Source organism: Dysidea avara, chromosome 6 (assembly GCF_963678975.1).
Source record: "Dysidea avara chromosome 6, odDysAvar1.4, whole genome shotgun sequence".
NCBI lineage: Eukaryota > Metazoa > Porifera > Demospongiae > Dictyoceratida > Dysideidae > Dysidea > Dysidea avara.
The window spans coordinates 29,768,562-29,783,798 of record NC_089277.1 but is presented as its reverse complement, the minus strand read 5'-3'; the positions used below and the strand labels follow the sequence as shown (position 1 = coordinate 29,783,798).

At 39.0% G+C, this 15,237-nt stretch overlaps 1 protein-coding gene and 2 long non-coding RNA genes across 3 annotated transcripts in view; 1 reads left to right on the top strand and 2 right to left on the bottom strand.

Annotated features, from left to right (window-relative positions):
* Nucleotides 1–15,237, top strand: part of LOC136257819 (uncharacterized) — a 202,803-nt gene that overhangs the window by 106,609 nt on the left and 80,957 nt on the right. The gene's annotated exons all lie outside the window — the stretch shown is intronic.
* Nucleotides 1,905–2,293, bottom strand: LOC136257517 (uncharacterized). The gene is made up of 2 exons (XR_010702048.1): nt 2,180–2,293; nt 1,905–2,083 (listed from the first exon to the last, which is right to left on the bottom strand). It is a non-coding gene; the product is annotated as an uncharacterized lncRNA (long non-coding RNA).
* LOC136258904 (uncharacterized) lies at nt 11,504–14,875 on the bottom strand. The gene is made up of 3 exons (XR_010703112.1): nt 14,700–14,875; nt 13,282–13,353; nt 11,504–12,771 (listed from the first exon to the last, which is right to left on the bottom strand). It is a non-coding gene; the product is annotated as an uncharacterized lncRNA (long non-coding RNA).

Here is a 15,237-nt window from a genome sequence, read left to right as displayed (position 1 = left end):
TATATTAGTACCACATGACCATCTTATCCAGTCGTCTACAACCACCAGCAGTCACAGTGTGAGATTCATACACCTGGCAGCCAGAACTAACATGTAACTACAATCCTTCTTTCCCTCCACCATTCGACTTTGGAACACCCTCCCAAAACATATTGTTACATCACCAGACTTGGACAAATTCAAAGCACTTTTAGAAAATTACTTATTTAACTAATCACTTGCATGTTTACATGTACCATATACTCAATTCTGAGTCCTGCACATTACAAATGAATAAAATAAAATAACCTGTTTATATTAGGGACTGACCAAAAGTGTCCTGATTATCAAGGTTTCCTGAATTTTCAGGTCAGTTACATGCTAAGGGATACTTTAGGAGCATTACCAAGTGTCCAGATTATGCATGTGTCCTCATTTTCAAGTGTCCTACTTAACAGGTTCCACTATATTGGTTCATAATAGTTAGTAGTAGCTAATTTTACTGTACAAAGATGATGACAATAGGTGATAACAGTCAGTAGTAGTTTACACAAAATATCATACAGTACTGTAAATGTAGGGATCATGGAGGTTAGAGGTGATGACAATAGATATAGGTTGTAGTGTAGTAAAGGGAACAGGAGGGAGTGTTGTAGTACTGTATTGCTAACATACAAAGCTCAGCCTGCACCGTAGGCATGTACTGCACCCTACATTATGAAGTTTCTTTTTGATTTGATGTCAGTAAGTTAAATGGCGTACATGACAAGTACCATACTAATATCACATAAGCGCCTATGTGGTAGGCATGATAGGTATGCACAGTAATACAATATTACAGTTGTCTTTGCTCATGTAGCTACACACAGTTATGCTGTTGAAAATTATCTGTATGCTCACATCATTCCAGACATAGTTACATGAATTTTAATGCTTAGTCAAGACTCATGGTAGTGAGTCACGAGGCCAAGAAGGCCAAAGCGCACGCCCACAAAATTAATAACCACACGACCACTACTGTGAGTCATTTACATGAGGGGTGTATTACGCAATCTTTTAAAATCCGCATGGCGAAATCTCAGGCTTACTAAAAGATTCCACCTCGAAACCAGGGGCATGTAACCTTCGTATAATGAGTAACTACCACACAAAAAGTCAGGCAAATTATTGGAGTAGTTTGTTCCATCGCCCACCCATTTACCATGCATTAATTAAATTATTTATTCAAATGTGCATCGTTCTTTTTTTCATTTTCTTCGTCATCACATCCCATTGAAGCGATTTTCTTTCAACCATGAAGTCGTATTGTAAAAAGGCTGCGGCTATCAGGGGCTTTTTACACAATGCATCTGTACATTTAGTTTCGCTAAACGTTGTTTGTTAGTTTATGAGATCGCTTTTGTGCTCTTTGAAAATTCAAACTTGCCGCCATGACGTCGAGGTGTGAGGCGCCCGCCTCAATTCCCAAACCCAAACAGTGTGGAAGTGGGCAAGGTCATTAGCCATAGCGAACTGGCCGATTTGATAGACACTGTGCTGTCAACTCTTGGTTTAATTGTGAGCAGTCACTGATTTGTTTTAATTTCACCACGGCATGCCTCCACTGACTCGTCAGCATGACTCCGGCCCATGCAGGGCCGTACATAGCTATAGCCAGCTGTTTCATACCCGCTGTAGTGATACAGTTGAAGTAATTTACTGCTACATTACCCATGCACGTCTCTAATTCCACCCCAGCCCTTCATGCCTGTGAAATTTCAGTGTTGACTTAAAAAGCCATGCAGCATCAGCGTATCACCTTTCAGTCACAGCACTTTGTAGACCCTCATGCAACCACCCACAATTATAGAAACTCTTTAATGATAGCATGATATATTGTAATAGTAAACATTTATATTATGATAATCCCATAAAAAAATATTAAAAAATGACTACAATAGCACAAAAAGCCAGATACACTAGTGTTTGGCTATGAAGTACCACCAAGAGTTCATAATATAGTAGTGGAGTCTTGGTACCACATATTATTTTTTCTTCACCATTTGCGTGATTTGTCCATTGACCATAAACTCACCCACCAACAGTCACAACATCAGTATCCACCCTGCATATACAGAAAGGGATACAGTATGGTAAGGCACAGCTACAGTAACTAAAAACGTGTAATCATAGTCAGACTAACATGTCAACAAACACTTACATCCACTATTATGATTATTGTTAAAGTGAGCATTCAACATAGTCACTCCCAAGATGTATTCAGCATATTGCAGCAATTGATGACCAATTTTGGAGTATATTACTTGACTTTTTTTGTGGTTCTCACCTACATTGTTGACATAACAATTTTTGTTGCTAGGAGACATATAAACTAGGAGGGACTAATGGTTGTAGCATAATGGTAAACAAGTTACAACAGCAAAGGAAATTTTAATAAACTAGCAGTGATTGGATAGTTGATATATAAAAGTAGAAGACAAAATGTAGTTTTTCCAGTCCTGATTGTTTGAGCATAAGCACATTAGCTGAAAAAAGCAAAATTTCAACACAAGGTTTATGATGCAAACTCATTATGCACCTACCAATGTGTTACCCGATGTAAGTGGGGCTTTACAAGGCAAATTGACATGAAACTGCTGCTTCACTATGGGGCATTTGACAATCATTCATTAAGCACCCAAGTATTTTTTCTACGCTTTCAAATCCCCCACGTTGCAACTGGAGCCAATGGTGGGGATTTGACACAATAGGTTTTTCCTACCATGGGGCATTTAATATTTGGTTGTGCCCACTATAGCCCTATATATGCCCAAAGGGGGGGGGGGGGGGGGGTTAGTAGGGAAATACGTTGATATGTGCATTATATATAATATGGTGCATCTACTGGGGTAAGTAGACTAAGCCTGTACCTTGCAGGCCTAAGCATGTTCCTCTCCTGTTTTGAAAAATAATCTTTTATTGCCTGCCCCTAACTGGTGTTTGCCTAACACCTTCAACATCACAAAAAGCTATCTAAAATGGTTAATTTAGCTTTGACCATTGGAAAACTACAACACTCAACAATTATATCAGAGTATACATAACTCTATATATCTGCCCAGTTACTATATAGTAGGGTCCATGGTTGTCTCAGATCTGCACATATTATCATCACATCAATCGATTGATGCATAGTAATTATGGTATACTGTATGTACGCATTGAACTGAGCCCTCAAAAATATTAACTTATTAGTTTTGTAGTATTGACTTACTTGCTAATCATTCAAATGCCTGACACATTATTTATAGCCAAAGATTTCACCATACATTAGAGGAAGCCATAAAGTATATAGCCTTATTGCCATTCCTGAACTGTTGATGGAAGCATTTTTCTGCTCTTGACAACTTCGTTGTCATCACCGACCATCTGGTTGGTTGAAATGTTGAGAAAAATCTTCTTTCATTTTTAGCTGTTTTCTCACTAGGGTTCAGCTCAGCTTGTTCGCGGTCTGACCCACACAGCTGCTAGAACAAGCCAGCTACAAGGATCTGGCCTACAAATACATATACATATAATCCCAGGAAGCTACTATGGCGTGGCCCATGGGGGATTCCTGTCTAAAATTACGACGGTAGTTATATATACGTTTACAATGACTTATACACGAACTTACTCGGAAATTCACTGGGAGAATAATAGTGTGATGCATTCAGTGCCTCCATGTCCATTCCGAGGCATACATTCAGCTAGTCTTGCCATTCAGCAACAACTCGCAGCCGATTTGCCTCCACAGGATATCATTACTTTTTATTGAATGGAGAGCCTACAGTTACTGAAGATTGGTTATTATATTACATAGGAGACAATGCATGCATGCATGCATAATAACAGCTTCAGTATGAGATTAGCTAGCTAAACAGTAGCAAAAGCTTCAAGTTCAGTGTTTAGAAGCACTACTAAGAGCAGTAAGTGACTTGCTAAGAGAAAACTCATTCAAACCATTCAAATTTCCCTCAAGGACTCACGTGATATGTTGCGTGATGTTCACGTGAAAATAAGAACCGGGGATAGTGTGAGGGATAGTGACAAAGTCGAGGCTACCATCTTAATGTTTCTTCCTGAAGCGCTGGATTGGTGATATACCTAGTCTGTCTGTGTATGCCAAAAACAGCCCAGCTGTAAAAAAAGGCGAGGCCAAGAATGCACAAGTACATGTTCATGGAGTAACTACAACCAAAAGACATGATATCAAAATCTGGCCAAGAAAGCATTTACAGTATAGGAACTTTTATGCATTCATTTTCTGTATGCTTCACATTATCACATCCATCTAGCTGTACATGTGTGCTTGCAATATAAACAATACTACTGAGACGATAAAAGATGATTACACTGCATTGTTACCAAAATTAATTTAACTAAAATTTACAATTGGTTTCTACTTGGCCATCTTTTTATTTTAATATACAGTGCAAAAAGATGGCCAAGTAGAAACTAATTGTAAATTTTTAGTTAAATTAATTTTGGTAACAATTGCAGTGTAACATCTTTTATCATCTCAGTAGTATTGTTTATATTGCAAGCACACATGTACAGCTAGTTGGATGTGATAATGTGAAGCATACAGAAAATGAATGCATAAAAGTGCCTATACTGTAAATGATTTCTTGGCCAGATTTTGATATCATGTCTTTTGGTTGTAGTTACTCCATGAGCATGTACTTATGCATTCTTGGCCTCGCTTTGTTTACAGCTGGGCCGTTTTTGGCAAAGGTTTCCATTACATTATGTGCATGCCCACAATATAATGCACAAGTTGGCAACTTGTGCATTGTAGGGCAGGTTCCAATAAATTAATGTCTTTTGTGGTCAATTTTTTATCAAATGATGCTACATGTATAGCCATCTACATTGTTCACACCTGTGTGTTATATGCATATACATTACTACAGTATAGCTAAATACTGCAGTTCTGCAGGTTCTGGAGTACCTGCATGCTTCCCATGATTTTGGTATACTTTGCAAGATGTTGGTATTAAAATGATACCACCATGCATGCTGCAGGGCATGAATGGCACTGATGTTTATTTAATGCTTTGTAGTTATTATAATGTGGTCCCTGCACTTAGGGCAGGTACCAATGCTTGTAAATATATAAAACAGTGTCATTACTCTTCTTATAGTAGTTCAGTTTTATTAGAGTAGTTTAACTTCAGGAGTATACATACTGTTCAGTTATCCAAACACCTGGTGATCCCCAGAAGTTCAGATAACTGAAGTTCCGCTATAATTATTACAGTTTATAATGTTGCTTGTCAGTTTAACCCGGTCAGCAGAGCTTACCCTGTTGCGAGCAGGTTTCCACCATCAACAGATGGTGGTTGTTTTGGTAGGTATGTAGGGTTCCATGGATTCTCCTATTAATTCTCCAATATGCCCCTTTTAAAACAATTTTACATGATGTATACAGCATGTTTTACTACAAAGGTTTGGAGGAAGGAATGCTAGGGGATTCTAACATTCTCTGAAGCCACAAGAATTTCCGCATGCCAAAGAAAGGCAACTGCCTTTCCCTCCAAGCCATAGGAACCGTATAACCTCTGGGATATTCCCTGCACACCCACCACAAAGAATGTCCTCAAATCAAAGTGATTTTCAGGTTAGTGTAAATGTTTGCCATATCGAACTGAACTATGTTGAACCGCTTGCATAAAACTGAGCCATGTTGAACCCCTCTGGAGTGGACCTGCCAGGGATATGGGTCTGGTTTGATCTGGTTCTACATACCCAATATAAACAGTTGTGACCTTGCAATTCAACTTAGTGTTCTATATTAGGGTGACTGCTCCATTAGAGTATATCGATCTTGTTTGACCAGTTTCTGAAAAGTAAACCTCAGTAGCTATCCGCTTAGAGCTGCACCTGTTACTATGTACACTATGAGTTGAACTAAATAACATATAAACTTTGTTAATGCATGCCTTCAATGCATCTAAAGGTCCAACATAGTTCTCAGTTCAGTGACTTCTGAATCAGATACCAATATTTGGTAAGGCAGCTGCCTCACCTGCCTACACTGTAGCTACGCCTCTGCAGAGAGTGGTTAAACACATTAATAACTGATATCGGATCAACTATAGGTACACCTGCAGTAGTTGGAAGGTAGATTCATTGTCCGTGTATACTAGCTAGCTCTATTAATGCTTCAAAGTATCTGCTCAAAGTGTGGTATAAGGAGGTTTGTATTATGCATTATGCTGACCACAGTATGAATGAAGCTATAGGTTGTCATTGGAGAAGTGAACTTGAAGCATTGTGCTTTAAAAAATGGAGACTGGTGTTGGGTTGTATAGTCTGTGTGAGGAATAGTAAACAACAGTGCTGCTTAGCAATAGCATCTCTCGAGTAGGAGACACTAAACCATTCATATACAGGTGTAGATTACTACACAGCTGCCTGGGGTGTGTGTGTGTGTGTGTGTGTCCAATTTGTCCCTCAGAATCTGCAGTGACGAATGAGGTAGTGGAGTTGGCAGCCAGATGGCCGGTGGACGTAAACAAAAGAATGAATGCAGGGATATGTGGTCAGCTGTGCTATTATTGTACACCTGCTAAGTGTCTACAAGTTACATCAACCTTGAAATTAGAAAAAAAAAGAATACAACAACAAAGGACCATTACAAAGGCTGCATTACAAGTACGTGGCGGTTTATAGTGTCTATTCACAGCAGTGACAACTCTGGAATGGTCAAACTCAAATCATACCTGACTTCCTCCCCAATACTCATACAATTGGATTTTTTCATGCCAAGACACCACAATCTGGCACATCTGTTTGGATCAGATGATTGGGAGTCCAGGCATTGTTGTCCCAACAAAATTGTCCCAACAAAAGTAGACTCAACCCATTCCGATCAGCTAAGGTTTGCCACCAACACAGATCAGAGTGAAACTTTATCATTCAGAAGTATATTTAATGTTGGCTGCTGTTGCATACATACGGAACATGAATATTTTGGCACAACCAGCAACCTCCACGGCTTGCTTTTCCCACATAATCTGTCCTTCATCCTAACCATATTAAGTACGATTCCCAGATGACCTTCTACTTCATCGATGCCCCTGGAATGCCTTAATAGTTGCAGATTAGATAATTGCATACAAGTTGTGCTTCCTATTAGAGCTGCTCTTGACAGTCCAAGGTAGAAGTTCAATAGAATATTGAGGTGTGAGGACATGACAAGCAGGGGTGATATATATATATATATATATATATTTTTTAAATCAATTATGCGAGCAAAGTACCATAGCCAAGTTAAACTATCACCTTAGTGGGTCGAGGCGATGTGTAGGCAGGAAGCAGCAATCCAGTGAAAGCAACAGTCTTAAACAATTTATCCATATACTTAGAGTGTGTTTCCAAGACTAGATGATTCCTACCTGGAAGGCTGGACATTCTTTCCAGTTGAGCTTCTTTACAAGTTGCAAGATAGCAGGTAAAGCATTGGGGTCATTCAAGGGATCGAACTTGCTGACTGTTGTTTGGAATGGCTGGGCTTGCTGGCCTCATCCCAGGTGTGAATTGCTCGGTTTTGTCTATGTCAATTCTCCCTCTTATATTCTCCCCATCAGCTTGGCTGGCACTGGTCATAGTCTCCATTGTATCTTTGGTATGAATATTATCTACAGGGTCGGGATCCTTGAAATGACCAACAGGTTAGAGAGTTGGTCATTATCATAAGCTTCTCCTAACCAAATACCCTCACGTGAATGGGCAACATGTGCCATGCCATTTAAAAAAGCTTGTTTCCTTAATTTATTTTTTAAGTGTTGCAGATCGCAAAACATATTGTCTGTATTGTCACCTCAGTAACAATTTTATGTTATTATGAATATATACATGCACAAGAATGACTGTATCTACACTGCATATGAGACTACCAACATGCGCAATTGTATCTACACAGATGCATTCACATATCCGTAATATATAAACCATGACTACGAGGTGTATTCCACTTATATACACCCCAACTCTGAAGTCAGAGGAAGTTTACTGTTTATAAATTCTGAGGCGAAGCCGAGGCATTTATCAACAGTAAACTTCTGATGACTGAGGAGGAGGGGTGTATGTAAGTGCAATACACCAAAGTGAGCCATGGTTCATATGATATATACCATGTTTCTAAATTAATCTGCACTATATTACTTTCTAACAACCCATTTGCACACAAACCAACTTAAAGTATATACTTACACTTAATTCGCCATAGTTTGGCATGGTAGACACACTTATATATACTCACCCTGGTAAGTATATATATACCCACCTGGGAAGTCACGTGACACATTACTGTGTCACGATTATGGGCTGATAGCCCAACGTGGGTGGACGAACGACGCCTACACTAGCATGACTAACACCCAGATGACTTAGGCTAATAGCCTTTATCATGCTAGGTGATCAATCACCCCAGCCAGTAAGAGTCCAACCACTGGATTCATTTTATAACCATACCTCGCAACTTCAATGATGGGTTGCAGCAAGTTACGTTGCTCCTACGTTTGTTGATATGAACGAACAAGTACTGGGAATATACGGAGATATGTTTACTAAGTCCCACAATCAATTCGATTCTTGATTGTGTGCTGAATTGCGAGAGGAATGCTACCTACTCACCTCAGGTAGGTATATATATATACTCACCTGTGGGGTTGTAGTGTATATGCCCTATATATGCAAGCAGCGGCGCCTTTGAAGTTTCATGTGATTATATATATATATATATATATATATATATATATGTACCACTTTCACACCTCAGATCAAAGGAAAGCCAGTGCATATATATCACATATCGCACTGACTCAAATTGTTTACTAGATATACACACTACTACCAGTGCATATATCTCGTTAACTTGAGACATTGCACACCTAATAGGAGTGCACACACTATATGTGACCGAATTTGGGAAAACTGTCGATATACGTACAATAGTACTTTTGTAATAAAACGCATTTAAAAATTATGGGTATAAAATGCAAGCTCCAGAAAAAAATTATGCAAGTTTTTATCACCTCACTGGTGGGCAAATTAAGCCTCCAATGGATAAATCCTGGGCATCATCATGTTCGCCTGTTCATAGGGAGTACAAAAATCTTTCCATACACGAAAGGATTTCAAGGTTGCAGACGTTTGTTTACGTTGCGGTGATGAAAGAATTTACCGACGATCGTGTTTCAGTGAATTTGCCTTCCTTCTCGAACACAGAAGCATGCCTGGGGGAAAACTATACCTTGGTGGATGCACAAATTCATGGCAAACACAATGAGCCAAGATTCAATTCCGTACGTCGTATCAGTACGTTATGATGGTTTATGTAAGCACCTGTAGATTCTTTTCTCGATAGCTTCTGTACATATTAATTTATTTGCTTGTCCGGCTGTCTAGTGCTGTATTTCCAACATTGCATAACTTAGGAAGCTGAAACTTAGCTAGTCCATTCCTCTGTCCCTGTAAAAAACAAAGAACAAATAAAATGCATTTTGAAAATTGTGTGGATATCGACGGTTTTCTAAAATTAGGTCACATATCCAGAAATAATCAGATTTCTTTGATATTATGCTGTTATCCTCTTCTCTTATATAGGGAATCAAGCAAGCTGTAATTGTGGGATTGAATTCTGCCAAACAACCTGTGATTGTGGGATTCAATTTTAATACATCAACAGTAGTTTGTATTTTACTTTTGTAAGTGTAGCAATTAAAGTAACATAATTAACACTAGCCTCTTAAAATTGCTATATTAGCAAAAATAAAATCAAACTACTTTTTGATGTATTAAAGTTGAATCCCACAATCACAGTTTGTTTGGCAAAATTCAATCCCACAATCACAGCTTACTTGGTTCCATATATAAGAGAAGTATAGCAACTAAAGATTTTGCCAATTACGTGGATCTACATGCTGAAGTAGAACATATTAGTTATACCACGGGCACTCGTGCTTTGCCTGTATATGCGCACTCGTGCCCGTGGTATAACTATTACATTATATATATATATATTATACATGTTGCTTATACATATACATACACATACATATACACACATATATATATGCATACATACATATACACACCAGTGTTGAAACCGGGTCATCCTGGTCAATCGGGTCACATTTTCTCCGGGTCATCCGAGTCCGACCCGGTTTACAAATTATCCGGGTCTGACCCAGATTGAATTACGTGAGAAACTAAATTGTTCGTTTGACAACGTGGAACTTATAAACACTGTCGCGTAACTCTTTCATGAGCCATGCCCACTTATCGCGTTACCAACATACACTCAGTCACGCCCATTTATTAGTAAGTGCAGTATGTAGCATGAAACTGAGGGTATCTATGGTGAGGGATAGCTATTGTTAGTAGGTGATGACCTCTTTATTTATTTATTTTTTTTTTGGTATTCAACCTACAGCTAGGCTGAAGTTGCAATATTTACTCAACACGAATCGAATGCTCAAAACATAGTCTTGTTCGTTCGCTCAAGACTAGCTGAAACATAGCTCTTATCGCACGCCTCGGCTTTAATCAATCCGGGTCAGTGGGTCATCCGGGTCATCCGGGTCAGCAGTAGTGACCCGGTTTCAATGCTGATACACACACATATATACACACACATATAAATACACATACATATATACACACACACAAATATATATATAGGTGTTCTATCCCTTTAGGGGAGGGGGTGTGGGGGCAACACCTTTTCTGCACAGGTGAAAAACTCTTTGTCACCAGTCAACACTGCATGCCACATAAACTCAATTATCACTGCTGCAAGTTACCCTCTGCCAATTATTGCAGCTTGTATGCTAATATAAGGAGGCACTATGAGGTGCACACGTTCACCCGGTGGTCCACGCTGGTGCACTGTGGACCCTGAGACTGATGAGTGCTCATTATATCAAGGTCCCAACGGCATCTATGGAGGAGAGGAAGTAGTCGTATATTGTCTGTACTATTGCCTCAGACACACTTATTTGTTGTAAATATGATCTAATCCAAAACAGCCAAGCTGTAAAAAAAGGGTGCGGCCTTCAAAAAGGCTATGGTGAAAAAAGATGTGAAATCCAAGGTGGCGGCCAAGAAATGGCTATGATGGTAGGTTAATGGTAAAAATTTTAATAACAACAATTCAGGTGAATTTTGGTGCCACTTGGTCAATTGGCACAAAATTCACCTGAATTGTCGTTATTAAAATTTTACCATTAACCTACCATCACAGCCATTTCTTGGCCACCACCTTGGATTTCACATCTTTTTTCACCATAGCCTTTTTGAAGGCCGCACCCTTTTTTTACAGCTTGGCTGTTTTGGATTAGATTTCACTTCTTTTTGTATTTGTATACCCCCCAACGCCGGCCTATGGCCTGCTTTGGGACTTTTTAAACTTATCATTTTTTCTTTACCACAGGAAGAAGAAAAGATGAAGCAGATGTACCTTAAATATTTCTGATTTTATCAGTAAATGTACAAATTATATCAAGACTCACGGTAGTGAGTCGCGCGGCCAGTAAAGCAGAAACGCGCGCCGCAGACAATAAATGACGCGACCACTACGTGAGGATTTTACAGGAACGAACGTTGTCAAATTCGGCCTTCCTGTAACTAACCCGCCACTTACGCTATCCCTCTGAAACTCTAGGGTTGAACTCATCGTGTCACTAGTAACTACCACACAAGCAGTGAAGCAAATCCATGCCGATTGTTTTGTGATCGAGATTGCCGACATCAAAGGGGAAGTTTCATTTTTTATTTTTTTATTTTTTTTTTTATCGCATGCGGTTAGACGCAACCGCATGTGTATGCCTTGCGTTCCTTTGTGCATTCCGAACATTGATTGCCCTGCTATCGCTTCAGTATTCACTCAATCGCCTCAAGATTCACATCATCGATTTCACCATACATGATTACCCTACAGTCTTAACTTCAGCACCAAACGAAGTTTCAGTCGTCCTCAGTCGACCTAGAGGCCAAATACAAATCCCAGATTGTTGTTTTCCGCAATACTCGCTTGGCATGTAGGGCAATGTATCTTTAAACTGTTCTAAAAGTTTCGTTCAGATTGAAACCTATGTTTTCGAGAATGGCTAGTTTGAAATTTGAATTTAGTCGCCCCCACTTAATTTGCTCTCTAAGAATTTTACTCGGAATTTAAAGAATGACGCAAAGCACAACTGCGGTCACTGGGTATTGATGAACTGGCGCTCTATGTAGTTAATCAGTGCATGTAGCCACAAAGAAGTGTGCTGCCATAGATTATAGTCCACAGATATGATCTATGGTGCTACATACCATCGTTCGTTTTTAAATTTGAATTTAGTCGCCCCCACCGTGACGTAATTTGTCCTCTAAGGGCGCGGCTTAAAGAATGACACAGAGTACAACTGTGGTTACCAGTTGTTGACACAAGCTGCGAGTAATTAGCACATGTAGCTAGCCAATTGTCACCATGCATTATTGCATTTTACAGCACCCCCACACAAAAATTACACATGTAATTACAACATACAGAGGACACATGAATACCAAACACTTTTCACAACAATATTGTAAGAATTGTACAATAATGACTGTAATATAACTGCTATGAAAATGTTTTCCAGTGGCCCGCCATGGTAGCAAGTCTCACATGACGGCATGTATATTCATCCAAATAAATATGGGAGTAACAAGTAAGTATGATAACAAGTTGATATGACTCCATTTGTAGAATCCAGATGAGTGGGTGTTGCTCCAGTATGTCTAAACAGTTAACAAACATTCCTGTTATAAATACGTGCTAGAGTTGCAATATAATAGTATAGTATTTAAATGCAACAATACATAGTCTCCATTGCATCACTATCAAATGACACTAAGTGGAGGATAATGTTGCATCTCTAGTATGTACACTCTATCAGTACAACCTGTCTTAATGGCCACCAATATAGAAAGACAACCTCTCTTGAAAAGCCAATTCCAATTGAGAATTTATACACTGTTACCTGTTTAATGAGTGAAGGTGGCAATAAACAAGTTCCACCGTAACTTATACACGTGATGTGATCCTGTATATTCTGTCAGTGGATGAGATCCACTTGGCCAGGACAAAATGTGACTCAAATGTCCTGAATGATCCATACTCAACCCACTTATGACCCAGTGGCACAATGGAACTGAGTATAGAGAATACAATTATATTTATTTCTAAGATGTGTGGATGTGTGGACACATTACAACACATTACATGTACATACAAGACATGCTACGTACTGTTTTAGCAATTCAAGTCACCAAATTATGTACGGACCAGTCAACAATGCTTTATAGTGCCCATCAGTAAACCTGAAGAAAAGTTATGAAAAATAAAAATTCACATAAGTACAATGAAGCCTCATTAATATGGCCAGCTGTGGAACCAAAAAAATTGGCCTGAATAACAAGGTGGCCTTATTAATGAGGTCATAAAGTACTGCTTAGCTATATTTGGGATCTACTAGAGGTAGCCAATATAATGAGGTGGTCTTATTAAAGAGGTGGCCACTAAGTGAGGTTTCAATTAAAGAGGTGGCCACTAAGTGAGGTTTCACTGTACATACAGTTCACAATCACAATGGTGAACAATATTAATGGTTAACAATATACACTGAAACCTGCAGGTCACTTCTTGTGGAAGATTGCTCTCTACACTAAATGACACATTCAGAGATTGTATTTAGATGGATGATACAGTAACACATTGTGACTTCAATACTCGTGATGTGTCAATGCTAGGCAGCAACCATATACACGGCACTGCCAATGCACAACATCACACTTGCTCGCACACACAATTTCGCTCAAGATTTTACAAATTGATAATTAAGAGGTGTGGAAACTAGCTGTTCGCTCGAAAGACTGTGTGGCAGCTGTTTTCCTTCTGTACAAGTGGCCACCAAGACAGGTCCACTGTGGATGAAAGCCATGCAGGCATTAGATATTTGGTATTTTATGTGTTGAAGGCATTCCAGGGCCTCCGGTAGTCTCAAATCTCACCACAGTTTACCTCAGGCAGTGTTGTGGTTACCACTAAACCACCGGAATGCTGTGCTATGTTCATCTTATGCTTGGCTACTGTATTGTAGAACTGAAATGGATACTCTGAAAAATATATCCTATGGATAATGACTTCATCACTTTCTTCATCAGGAGCTTATAAGGACCAATAGTGAAACTTTTACACTTTGGGCTGACAGCCAACTGCCTAAGTCTTAAGCAGTGCCTTTGGTGCTCTAACAGATTGGCTGCCCCCTTGCTGCCAGCACTCACTGTCTCATACGCTGTCACACACTAAATCCATCTCTATAGCCAGTTAGAACAGCATGCTTCTTACCTTTTTTAAGGCCGCAAAATGCAGCCACCTCTTTAAAAAGCTAGGTCAGAAATTTTTTGTCCCTACGGCCTGAATAATGACCAGTTTTCACTGTACTATTAGTGATTAGTGATCATGGAGGATTATTTATTAAGATACTAAGATATACAAACGCTACAACCTCTAAATATAGCAGTAAATTTTTTTACCCTGGTCCAATGTCTCGTAATAATTGTTGTGAGAGACTCTACTGTGACAAATACATGTTTATCATGATATGTACTAATCGCCTTTTTACAATTAAGTTTTACAACAGAAATACATGTATAGTTAAACTCACCAATTGTGACTAAATCCCTTCAACACGAAAAGACAAGTAATGAGACAACCTTGGAGACAACAGCCTCACAAGCCTATTCTTGTGCGCTTATTTAGTAGTAATAAAAATTTTAAAGGCGTTTATTTACAACAGGACATAATTACGCGCCCTTCTATTGTCTCTGTACATACTTGCTTTTCTTTACTATTCTCATTTCATTTCACAAGATCTCTTGGCAGGGGCGTAGCTTCTTCACTTGAATTAGTCAATGCTTGAAGTAGATCGAGATACTCTAATAGAACAGTCACATTTCTACAAGTGCCATATTTTTATATTGTAAAGTCTGTAAGTAGCTAGTAATTTAAACTATACAATCCGATGCTAAGCAGAAGTTGTAACTATGCTAAATATTGATTGCTGTGTTACAGCTGTTTTGTGACTGCTCTAATAGAGTATCTTGATCGTTTTAATGCAGTACAAGATGAAAGGCAAAGTGTTATTAAGGGTTTACTAGTTAAAATGGGTGGTAGTTGACTGCAGTTGCATGCCACTAACAGGG